At 49.7% G+C, this 12,368-nt stretch overlaps 1 protein-coding gene across 1 annotated transcript in view; it reads left to right on the forward strand.

The window, feature by feature from the left end:
• Positions 1–1,431: 1,431 nt before the first annotated feature.
• LOC127005883 (uncharacterized) overlaps positions 1,432–12,368 on the forward strand; it is a 265,537-nt gene continuing 254,600 nt past the window's right edge. The window contains exon 1 of the mRNA XM_050875214.1: positions 1,432–2,652. The gene's annotated coding sequence lies outside the window, so the exon portion shown is untranslated. The remainder of the gene's footprint in view (positions 2,653–12,368) is intronic.

Raw genomic sequence — 12,368 nt, forward strand, 5'->3', positions numbered from 1 at the left:
TGTCCTTCCTTTCTTCCTTCTTTCCTTTCTCCCACAGTTGTTCAGTTATGTCCTATTGTGTATCTATCGTGTACATTGATCGGTTCTCGTCTTTCCCTTTCCTTCCTCCCTTCGTCCCTTCCTTCCTTCTGTACAATGATCTCCTCTCCTTCTTCTTTCCTTGCTTCCTGTTCTGGTTCTTTCTTCCTTCTTTCCTTTATCCTACACCATCTCATTCCACTCCCTCTTAACCTTCTGTCCTTGTCCTTCCTTCCTTCTTTTCCTCCCACTACATCATTTTATTTCCCTCTCTATTTCCCTCTTGTCTTCGTCCTTTGTCCTTCTTTGCTTTCTCTTTTCACTCCCTACTTCCCTCAAGTCCCCATTCTTCCTTCCTTCTTTTCTTTCTTCTGCGTCACCATGTCTCACTTCCCCTTCTCTCATGTCCTCGGTCCTTTCTTCCTTCTTCCCTTCCTCCTACAGCTCTCATCTCCCTCATACTTTCTCGCCCTTCTAGTACAGTGACGTGACCTCCTCCCTATTCCCGTCCTCGAGGCGTCGGAAGAGTGAGATAGGAGGCAGTGCGTCATCTTCAGAGGCGTGAGAGGAAGAAAGATGAAGATAAACAGCAGGACTTCTTATCCATTAAGCTAACCAGTGGAATGCCTCGGAAGGAGAGAGGAAAAGAAGAGGTTTATCTGTGAAAGTGTCCATTAGGTTAACCAGTGGCGTGTTTCAGGATTGAGGGAAGGATTAGAGGAAGTACTGAGAGGTTATCTTATTTTGTTAACCAGTAAAGTGGAATGAAGATTGAGAGTGGGATGGGAGAGAGGGGAGGGGGAGAGAGGGGCGAAAAAGAGAGGGGAAAGAGATGAAAGGGGTGAGAGGGGAAAAGTGAAAAGGGGGGAGAGAGGGGGAGAAAGAGAGGGGAAAAGAGAAAAGGGGTGAGAGGGAAAAGTGAAAAGGGGGAGAGAGGGGGAAAGGGAGAGGGGAAAAGAAAAAAAGGGGTGAGAGAGAAGGGGGGAAAAAGAAAAAGAGGGGGAAAGAGAAAAGGGGTGAGAGAGAGGGGAAAAAAAAGAGGGTGAAAAGAGAAAAAGGTGAGAGAGGGGAAGAAAAAAGGAGTGAGAAGGGGGGGAAAGAGGGGGAGAAGAGAGCGGGGAATAGAGATAGAAGGAGGGGGAGTAAAGGGAAGGGGAAGGGAAGGTAAAGAGACGAGTGGAAGAGAAGGAAAAAGGAGAGAGAGGGAGGGAGGGAGAAGAGGAAAGAAAAAGAGCGAAAGGGGGGGAAGGGAGTGAGGTTAATCTATGCATATCAGTGAAATTATCCATAAGTTATCCAGTTGCATGACTTAGAGAAATGGAAGAGGAAACGAGGGACCTAAAAAAAACTTATTTATGGAGATCAAGAAAATCCATCATACATACAGACAGAGAGAGAGAGATAACTTATTCATAAAGATCAGCAGAATTGCCCCTCACGCTACCCAATGCCACGCTTCAGGGAGGGAGAGAGAGAGGAAGGAAGAAGATAGGGGGAAGGGAAGGGAAGGGAAAAGGGAGGCTTATCAATGGAGCTTATCATAACAGAGTGGACGGACAAGCTCTCTTTCTTTAAGACAGACACGGGCGTCCAGCAGTGTATATGTGTGTGTGTGTGTGTGTGTGTGTGTGTGTGTGTTAATGGGTGGGTACTGCGTGTATTGCTTATGGGGCGTCGTTAAGTATGTTTTAGTCTGTGGCTGTCTGTCTGTCTCTCTCTTTTTCTCTCCCTACCTGTCTGTCCGTCTGTCTGTGTGTCCGGATGAGTGCCCGGCGTTCCTTCCCTTAAAGCATAGAGCCTCCACAGCAATTTTCGTGGAGAGGGACGTGCGGCATCCCTCGCCTCATTCAAACTAGTGTCACTATCTATTCCTCCCCCTTCGCGGAGCCACCAATCTCAGAAACGCATGAGCTGCCTCCTCCTCCATCGCCTTCCCATCTCTCGGCCCTCCTCCTGCACCGCCTTCTCCGCTCCTTCCTTCCCCTTCGTCCCCGCCTCCGGCCTCTCCCTCTGTCCGGAGCAGCGTGGGGCCCCTCATCTCCTTTTAGATCATACAGTGGGTCCTTCCTTCCTCCACCCTCGAGCTACCCTCCCCTCTATCTCCCGGCGGTGGGGTGGAGGGGGGGGGGGATAAGGGGTGGAGGGGGGGTATGAGGAGTGGAGGGGAGGGGGAGCAGCGTCACAACTGGCCTCATAGTATACTCGCGGCGTCAGTAAGTCGGGATCCGCGGTCTTGGGCGGGCGCGCGACACGGGGCTCGTCAGGTAGAGGCAGACTCGGCCGCGTGTCGGGAGTGTTGTGTGCGAGGCGAAGCTCCGCGGCGAGGCTTAGGGCGGCGGCTTCGGTGCTGTGACTGATAACACTTTGCTCGCCTCTGATCCATCGTCGACTTTGGCAATTAGAAGTGAAAGGAAAACTAGATGTAACGAGGCCTGTAAACTTTTATACTATGGCAGCCAAGTGACCCGCGTCCATCATAGCGGACTTTGTGGTTGTGAATTACCTGTGACTACCTTGGAGCGTGGTCAGGACTTAGTGACAACAACAGCAGCAGCAGCAGCAGCAGCAGAGGTCCAAGGCTACAGGTTTTCGGACGCTGCTTCTGTCACCGCCTCCTCGTGTCTGGCCGGCTGGGTATGTTGCGTTGCGCTTTTTTTGTTTATACGACAACCACTAAAATTAGCTCGCCGCGTGTGTGCTGTCCATCACCGGCGCTCAACACACACACACACGCACACACACACACACACACACACACACACACACACACACACACACACACAGCCAGAGGAACAGCGCCGTTGCAGAAGACACAGACAGAAAAGTTTGGAAGCTCTTTTGATGAGTCCGCAATACCAACGAGATACAGGAAAACATTTTATCTCCATAACGTGAAACTGATTCGTCCAAGTTGCCATGCAGGCGCTCTCATTCTCTGCTCCGTTAACTATTTACGAGAATATTACGGGATAGAGAACAACAGCCTCCTTCACATAATACGGCTGAGTTCTCGTGTTTTTACTCGTATCTGTTTTCATCTTGCAGAGTTGATTCAATTGCACATACAGCGTTCTCACAATAATACCCCCCATTTGCTTTTTTTATAAGACCATCGTGGGATAAAGATCAACAGTCTTCTTCACATCCTACGCCTGAGTTATCGTGTTTGTTTTCATTTCCTCGCAGAGTTGATTCAGTTGGATATACAGCGTTCTCATATTACACACTCCGTCTGCTTTTTTACAAGACCATCGTGAGATAAAAAAAACAACCGCCTTCCTCGCATCCAATTCGTTAGTTTTCGTGTTTGCTTCCCTCGCAGTGCTGAATCAATTAGACATGCAGCGTTCTTACAATATTACACTCCACTTGCTTTTTTTTCACGAGAGCATCGCGCGGGATAAAGAACAACCGCCTTCCTCGCATCCAATTCGTGAGTCCTCGTGTTTGTTTTTGTCTCCCCGCAGCGGCAGGAGGAGGAGGCGGGCCGGGCGGTGGTGTTTATGTGACGAGTTCGCCGATAGCCAGCCAGTCGCGGGGAACGGGCGGCGGGAAGAGTGGTCGTGTGGGGCGCCTTATGAGGACAGCCCGTCGCGTGCTGACTCGCCGGCCAAAGTTACGTCCTCGCGGCGCCATAGTTCAGCTGGTGGGCGGAAGGAACATTTCTTATGCTTTATGCGACGTGACGGCCCCCAGTAACGTGGCCTCATGTTCGGCGCGGCTCGCATCACCATCTGACTGTTTGCTGGGTATCTAAGTGTAGACAACCATGTAAAGGCGCCCCTCCATCCCGCCGGGGCCGTGCACACAATACTTCAGGCTGAGCCATCCCCGACTATATATCCTGAACTATACGACTCGGAATTTTGTGAAAAGATCCGGCGGTGGGATGCAGCGGAGTTGGATTTAATATTGCGGAAACTTTTCTTCCGGCGTGCGGCGAGGCGGCGGCGGCGGCAGGAAGCCTCGAGGCCGTTGAGGGAAGTGTTGCTGCCGCCGCCACGAGACACTGAACCCAGAGTCTTGGCGAGGCAGCGAGCACCACGACGAGGCACGGCAGCAGCAGCACCCGCGGGACATGGTGTTTCCTCCGCCTGGCAACACAGAAAGAGGAGCCTCGTCTTCCATGACTGTGGTCTTTACCATTACGATGCTCCGAGAATTGTAAACTTTGGCAATAACAGTCAAATTCGGTAATGGAAGTAGTATTAAAAGTTATCTGGAAAATACGGGGTTTCTCCAGGTTAAGTCTGGAACATAACATCACAGAAGGGTATTCATATCTTCCTTATTCAAGAAAAAACGAGTATTGGATGTAAAAGAAGATAAGAACATGTCCAGTCAGCCTACACAGGGGGGGAGGGGGGGGGCTCCTGTAAACCTGGCCACCTCTATTTCCTCCTCTTGCATTATGCTGTCTAATCTTTTCTTGTATGTGTCTATCATAGCGACACTCACCACATGACTGCCAAGTTTATTCCACTCATCCACCACTCCATTTGTAAAGTAATTCTCGCCACCTGGAAAGTAATTTGCATTAAGAGAAGGCGGACAGAGGGACAAAGACTCATCCTTTCACAAGTCCCACGCAGCAAACACGTTATTCACCTCAAGCCCTCATGTAATTGATTGCTCTTTCGGTCACCTCTTCGGATTCTTTACAGGAGCAGCGAGTAGCGGGCTTTTTTTTATTGTTGTTTCCTTTTTTGTGTGCCCTTGTGCTGTCGCCTTTGCTGTTAAAAAAGCCCGCACAGCACACGCCGCTTGAGCACCCAGCAAACACCCATGTGCGATGTCACGGAAATTTTGTCACGGTCATGATATACAACATTCACACTCGCTGATGCTCATAACAAAGTAATAACACTGTGACAACATCAACACCAGCCGCACGCACACAGACACGCACGCACACACACACACACACACACACACACACACACACACACATCACAGCCAAACTTATGAGGTCCGACAACAAAGTAGAACACATAACACAATGGAACACAACACGCCATCATCACTGCGCTAAAATTAACACAACTTACTGAGCTACATCACGCACGCACGCACGCACACACACACACACACACACACACACACACACACACACACACACACACACACACACACTAATCCCCGACCCCCCCCCTACAAAAATAGCAATAATAACTAAATCACTTCACCCACCCAAACAACCTCCCGTCTTAATCACCACGAGAGGGACAAAATCACGTTAAAAATAATACCTAAATTACCACAAAGATATCCATTCCGCTTGTCCCCCCCCCACTCCCCCGCCCCCCCCCTCAAAAAAAAAAAAAAATGGAGGTCGTGTGTGGAGTCAGTCAGGCGGGCAGACACATCCCATCCACTCCTCCGGTTAATCGTGCACATAATAACCTCATTCTTTCCATGTAGACGTGCATGAAATCCTTAATCATAATCACGATGACCTAAATTTAACCCCCGAAGTCAGAGTCATCATCGTCAGAGGGTGGACAGGTAGGCAGGCAGGCACGGGGACAGGTGAGCAGGCAAGCAGGCAGGTAAGAAGGTGGGTAGATGGGCAAGCAGGCGATAAGATCGGTAAAAAAATAGTAAAGTAAACAGACAGCAGGTAGGTAGGCAAGCAGGTAGGGATAGAGGAAGGGAGATGGGTAAGGAGACCGTTATGCAAAAAAAGTGGATAGGAAGGTAGTTAAGTAGGTAAGCAGGAAGGCAGAAAGGTAGGCAGAGAGTGAGGCAAGCAGGCAGGAAGGGAGGCAGATATGAAGAAGTGGGCAAGCGAATAGGAAGGCAGGTGAGTCAAGCAGGTAAGTAGGCAGGTGGGAAAGAAGGTAAGCAGGAAGGAAGAAGATAAACAAGCAGCCAGGCATAGGTAAGGAGATAGGCAGACGAGAAAGTGAATACAAAGCTAGGTAACTATAACATGCAGATAGACAGGTTGGTAGGTAAGCAGGAAGGTCAGCAGTGGGCAGGAGGCAAGGAAGCAGACAGGGAGGAATATATGAAGGAAGAAAAGAAGGAAGAAAGCGAATACGAAGGTTGGTAAACATGAAAATAGGTAGGAGAGGAAGGAAAGCAGGAAGGTTGATGGGTAAGCAGGTAGGCAGGAAGGTCAGCAGTGGGCAGGAGGGCGTCTAGATAAGCAGATTTTCGTAGCATTTTAGTCTCTTTTGACTGCCGCGTTGACAGTGTAATTAAGAACTTTGTTGCTCCGTTTCGTGCGCCGGGAACAGGATACGCAAAATCTGGCCCGGGGAAAACGTATATTAAATGTCCCGGCGCGAGGCTGTGTTTGTACGTAACTTTACTTGGCTGGCTGGCTGGGTGGGGGGAGGTGGGGGGGGGGAGGGATGATACTGGGTGGGTGGGTGGCTGGGTTAGGTAGGTGGGTGAGTGATTGAATGGGTGGGTGGATAGGTGGTGGGATGTTTGGGGGAGGTGACTGACTGGCTGTGTGGGTGGTTAGGTGGGTGGGAAGGTGGATGGTTGGCTGACTGGGTGACTGGGTATGAGAGTGGATGACTGACTGACGGACTGGTGGGTTGGAGGATGAGTGAGTGAACGACTGAGTGGATAAGCAACTGAGTGGATAAGTGGGTGGATCGTCAACTGACTGACTGGGTGGGTGAAAGGATGGCTGAGTGAGTGGGTGGATGGCTGATTGTGTGATTGGTGACTGGCTGACTGAGGGATATGTCTTTAGTAATTTGACTGGTTTTCTATTTTCTTGTATGTGTGTATGTCTATGTCTATGTCTCTCTCTCTCTCTCTCTCTCTCTCTCTCTCTCTCTCTCTCTCTCTCTCTCTCTCTCTCTCTCTCTCTCTCTCTCTCTCTCTCTCTCTCTCTCTCTCTCTCTCTCTCTCTCTCTCTCTCTCTCTCTCTCTCTTTGTTGCTCATTTATCAGTGTCTCCCCTCCTCTTCTCTTCTCTCTCTCTCTCTCTCTCTCTCTCTCTCTCTCTCTCTCTCTCTCTCTCTCTCTCTCTCTCTCTCTCTCTCTCTCTCTCTCTCTCTCTCTCTCTCTCTCTCTCTCTCTCTCTCTCTCTCTCTATCTCTCTCTCTCTCTCTCTCTCTCTCTCTCTCTCTCTCTCTCTCTCTCTCTCTCTCTCTCTCTCTCTCTCTCTCTCTCTCTCTCTCTCTCTCTCTCTCTCTCTCTCTCTCACTGGTTCTCTCCCCTCTATTTTTCTTCCTCCTTTTCTTTATTCCTCCTCCTCGCCTTTTGTTTATTTCCCTCCTCCTCCTCCTCCTCCTCCTCTTCCTCCTCCTATCTTGTTTCTCTCATATCTCCTTCCCTTCCCTTCTCCCTTCCTTCCTTTCAGCTTACACAGATTTTTCGTGACGTTTCTTTTTTCTTTCTTCTTTTTATCTTTCCTCTTTGATTACTTTTTCACTTTTCTTTTTTTCTTCTTTTTCTTCTTTCGAGTTTCTTCTTCTTTCGACTGACTTTTTTTTTCTTTTCTGTACTTTCTCGATTCTCTTATGATTGGATTGTGCTGTGGTCTCTCTCTCTCTCTCTCGCTCTCGCTCTCTCTCTCTCTCTCTCTCTCTCTCTCTCTCTCTCTCTCTCTCTCTCTCTCTCTCTCTCTCTCTCTCTCTCTCTCTCTCTCTTCACTTCCCGTTCATTATCATCCCCTTTGTGTTTCCCTTCTCGAACCACACAAGCACACACGCACACACGCGCGCACACACACACACACACAAACACACACAGACACACACACACACACAAGAGAAATCACCCAAGCATCCCACCTGTCCCTCACCTGCGACGCGACACACCTCACCTCTCCTTTCCTCTCTCCTTTCCTCTCTCCTTTCCTCTCTCCTCTTCTCTCCTCTCCTCTCTCCTTCTCGTGTGTACAGATGAGTAATTGTGTCTAGCGCCGCCAATCGTCAGGTGAATGCATAACAAGATTGGTGAGTGGCGTGCGGTTGTTCTTCGCTTAAGGAGGAGGAGGAGGAGGAGAGGGAAGAAGGAGCTTTTGGCAACACTACAATCACTTCAGTTCCCTTGAGTACATTATGACGAGGTTCCGCGATCCTTGTGGGGCCGTGACTTGGGGGAACGAGGAGCAGGAGAAGGGGGAAAGGAAGGGGAAGGAGAAGCAGGGAGAAGAAAGAAGTTAACAAGAGGAAGTAGGGAGAGAGAAGTAGGAAGAGTAGGAGGAGGAGAAGCTGAAAAAGAAGTTAGCTGTGGGAAATAGAGATGAATGAAAAGGAAGGGAAGGTGATGTAAAATGAGGGAAAGGAGGAAGGAAGAGGAGGAGGAGGAGGAGCAGGAAGAAAAATAAGTTAGCAGGAGGAAGCAGAGAAGTAGGAGAGGATTTGATGTTAGATGATGAAGGAAAGGCGGAGGAAGAGGAGGAGGAGGAGGAGGAGAAGCACGAAGAAAAAGTTAACAGGAAGAAGGAGAGAAGTAGGAAGATGAAGAGGAAGGGAAGGTAAAGTCAGAAGATAAAGGGAATAGAAAATGAGGAAGAAGAGAAGGAGAAGGAGGAGGAAGATGAGGAAGATAAGTTGGCAGGAGGAAGTAGGGAAGTAGAAAAAGTAGGAGAGAAAGGAAGCTTATGTAAGATGAAGAGGGGAACGGGGAGGAGGGGGAGGAGGAGGAGGAGGAGGAGAAGGAGGAGGAGGAGGAGGAGGAGGAGGAATTACAGGAACAAGAAAAACAGTATGCGAAGGAGTTGGTACAGATGCAAGACCTGGAAAAAGAGGAGGAGGAAGAGGAGGAAGAGGAAGAGGAGGAGGAGGGGAAGAAGCAAGTGCAAGAGGATGAAAGTGAAAGAGCATGAAAAAGGAGGAGGGGGAGAAAGAGGAAGAGGAGGAGGAGGAAGAGGAGGAGGAGGAGGAGGAGGAGGAGGAGGAGGAGAAAGAATAACACAAATGCAAAGTGATGAGAAGAGGAGGAGGAGGAGGAATACGATAAAAAAAGAGGAAGGTAGGAAGGAAGGAAGGAAGGAAGTCAGCGAAGAGGGGAGGGGAGAAAGAGAGAAAAAGAGAACGAGAGAGAGAGAGAGAGAGAGAGAGAGAGAGTAACAGCGTCAATAGTTCACTTTAATAACAGTACTTTATGGACCTCCCGCGTAACCTAAGATTCTGCTGACGGGGGCGACGCAGAACCCGACTGAAGTAAATGACGAATGAACGCAATATCCGCTAGTGCTGTTTACCGTCTGCTACATTCTCAAGGCGTGCGCGAAGAGTTTATTAAAGGCGGAAAGGTGAAAGAGAACTCCATTTATAAATATTACGACTAGTTATTTGTCTCCCGTGTTTCTTTCCGTCCACCTTCCCGGGCCTTCGCAGTCCAGTGCCTCCGCTAGATGGGGCCCCGGGCGTCACCCCAACTAGCAGAAGAGGACGGGGGAGGGTGGAGAATCGGGGACGTGGAGGAAAGAGGGGAGGATGGGAAACAGAAGGGATGGCTGGGAAGGAGGGGATAGGTGGCAAAGGAGAATGTTGAGGAAAGGCGGAAAGAAGGAGAAGGGAGTGATTGGTAATAGGGAGAATAGAGAGAAGAGAAAATTCAGGTTGGGAATAGATAGAAAGGGAGGAAAGGAGAGGAAGGGGGTTGAGGAATAGCGGGAAGAAGGAGAAGGGAGTGATTGGTAATAGGAAGAAGAGAAAATGAAGGTTGGGAATAGATTGAAAGGGAGGAAGGGAGAGGAAGGAGGATGAGGAATGGCGTGGAGGAGGAGGGACTGACTGGGAATAGAAGAAGGAGGAAATACAAGTTGGGAATAGGTAAAATGGGAAGAAGGGGATGGGTCAATTGGGTCACAGGAAGAAGGAAGGGGGGAGGAGGAGGGTAAAGGGATATCGGAAAGGAGGAAAACTGAGTGATTGAGAATTGAAAGGAGAGACGCAGAAGGCTAGAAATTGGTAGAAAGGGAGAGATAGAATGGATAACAGAGGAAAGGAGGGGGAGGAAGGGGAGGAGGAGGAAGAACAGTGGAGAGGGAATGGTTGCAAATAGGGAGGACTTGGGTAATAGGTTGAAAGAGGAGGGTCATGGAGGGGGGGGGGGGGGCAGGTAGGTATACACTTGTTGCTTGGCGGGTGAGAGGGTGAGGATCAAGTCCCCGCCACCGCCCAGGCCAGGCAGGCGCGTCTCGTACGGCGGAGCCTCGTCGGAAATATTGCCTCCGAGAAGTGAGTGAGTGAGTGAGTGAGCTTCATTCAATTTCCGCGATAGATGCAAACTCAGCAGCACTTATGCCAATTTGCTTTTTCCGTCGCTGGCCGCTGACTTTCCCGACGGTCATGGTGGCGCCGGTGTGTGTGTGTGCGTGTGTGTGTGTGTGAGTGTGTGTGTGTGTGTGTGTGTACCTTGTCCCCACCCTTCCTCTGCCTGCCTGCCTGACTCTATCTCTCTGTGAACATGTGTGTGTGTGTGTGTGTGTGTGTGTGTGTGTGTGTGTGTGTGTGTGAAATTCTAACTTCCCCCACCCTTCTCTCTCTCTCTCTCTCTCTCTCTCTCTCGCTCGCTCGCTCGCTCTTATTCTCCCGGCGAGGAAGCGACCTAACTTTTCAGACAGAGCTTCAAGAACGAGAGTTTCTGCAAAATATTCTGTGGCAACACAAAACTTATAGACCGAAATGAAGTCCCTCTCCCTTTCCTCTTATCCGAGTTAATGTATTATGAATATATTAAAACTCTTGAATATTCTCTCTCTCTCTCTCTCTCTCTCTCTCTCTCTCTCTCTCTCTCTCTCTCTCTCTCTCTCTCTCTCTCTCTCTCTCTCTCTCTCTCTCTCTCTCTCTCTCTCTCTCTCTCTCTCTCTCTCTCTCTCTCTCTCTCTCTCTCTCTCTCTCTCTCTCTCTCTCTCTCTCTCAAACTGTTTAACTCTTTCTTTAAGGAGCGCGGGCGGATTGTGTGTGGGAAAGGATGGGCCGGGGAAGGGAAGGGTGGGAAGGGAAGGGAAAGGAAGGGAAGGGAGGATGGGCCGGGGGAAGGAAAGGGAAGGGAGGGGAAGGACCAGGCGGGGTACAGACAGAACGAGATGGAATAGAATTGAATGGAATGGGATGGAAGTGAGACGGGGCGTGGAGACAAAGGAATGGAGAAGATAGACCTCCTTTCTCCCCCTTCCTCCTTCTTCCCCCCAAAGCCTACCCCTTCCTCCCTACTCCCCCCCAAAACCTACCCCTTCCTCCCTCTTCCCCCAAAAAACCTACACCTTTCTCCCTCTTCCCCCCCCAAAGCTACCCCTTCCTCCCTACTCCCTCCCCTAAACCTACCCCTTCCTCCCTACTCCCCCAAAAAACCTACACCTTCCTCCCTCTTCCCCCCACAAAGCTACCCCTTCCTCCCTACTCCCTCCCCTAAACCTACCCCTTCCTCCCTACTTCCCCTCAAAATCTACACCTTCCTCCCTCTTCCCCCCCCCCAAAGCTACCCCTTCCTTCCTCTTCCCCCCCCAAAAAAGCTACCTCTTCCTCCCTACTCAGCCCCAAACCTACCTTCCTCCCTCCTCCCCCAAAGATACCCCTTCCTTCCTCTTCCCCCCCAAAGCTACCTCTTCCTCCCTACTCACCCCCAAACCTACCCCTTCTCCTCCTCCCCCCAAAGCTACCCCTTCCTCCCTACTCCCCCAAACCTACCTTCCTCCCTACTCCCCCTCAAAATCTACACCTTCCTCCTCTTCCCCCCCAAACCTACCCCTTCCGCCCTACTCCCCCCAAACCCACCTTCCTCCTACTCCCCCCAAAATCTACCTTCCTCCCTACCCCCCAAAGCTACCCCTTCCTACTCCCCAAACCTACCCTTTCTTCTCCCATCACCACCATATGGGCCACGCGAAAAGACACGGGTGGTGGAAGAGGGGGAGGTGGAAGGGAGCTACTAATTCACACTCGCAAAACGGTCATCTAATGTGTGTGTATGAGGATGAGATAGACAGATAGATAGAAAGATAGGTAGATAGAAAGAAAGACATAGAAAAAGAGGAGTAAATGATAGTAACTGGTGGACACTTTTTTCCCTTCTTGTCCAATGTGTGTGATAGATAGATAGATAGATAGGTAGACAAATAGACAGATAGAAAGACAGATAGATAGAAAGATAGGTAGATAGAAAGAAAGACATAGAAAAAGAGGAGTAAATTATAGTAACGGGTGGACACTCTTTTCCCTTCTTGTCTAATGTGTGTGATAGATAGATAGATTAATAAGTAGACAAATAGACAGATACAAAGACAGATAGATAGGGAAAGAGAAGAAGATTATTGTAACTTGTAGCCACTCTTTTAACTCTTTATCTAATGTGTGTGTGTATGTAAAAGATAGATAGGTAGATAAATGGGGAGAGAAAGAGGAAAGAGACGGAGTACTCTACCTACCC

Source organism: Eriocheir sinensis, chromosome 31 (genome assembly GCF_024679095.1).
Source record: "Eriocheir sinensis breed Jianghai 21 chromosome 31, ASM2467909v1, whole genome shotgun sequence".
Taxonomy (NCBI): Eukaryota; Metazoa; Arthropoda; class Malacostraca; order Decapoda; family Varunidae; genus Eriocheir; species Eriocheir sinensis.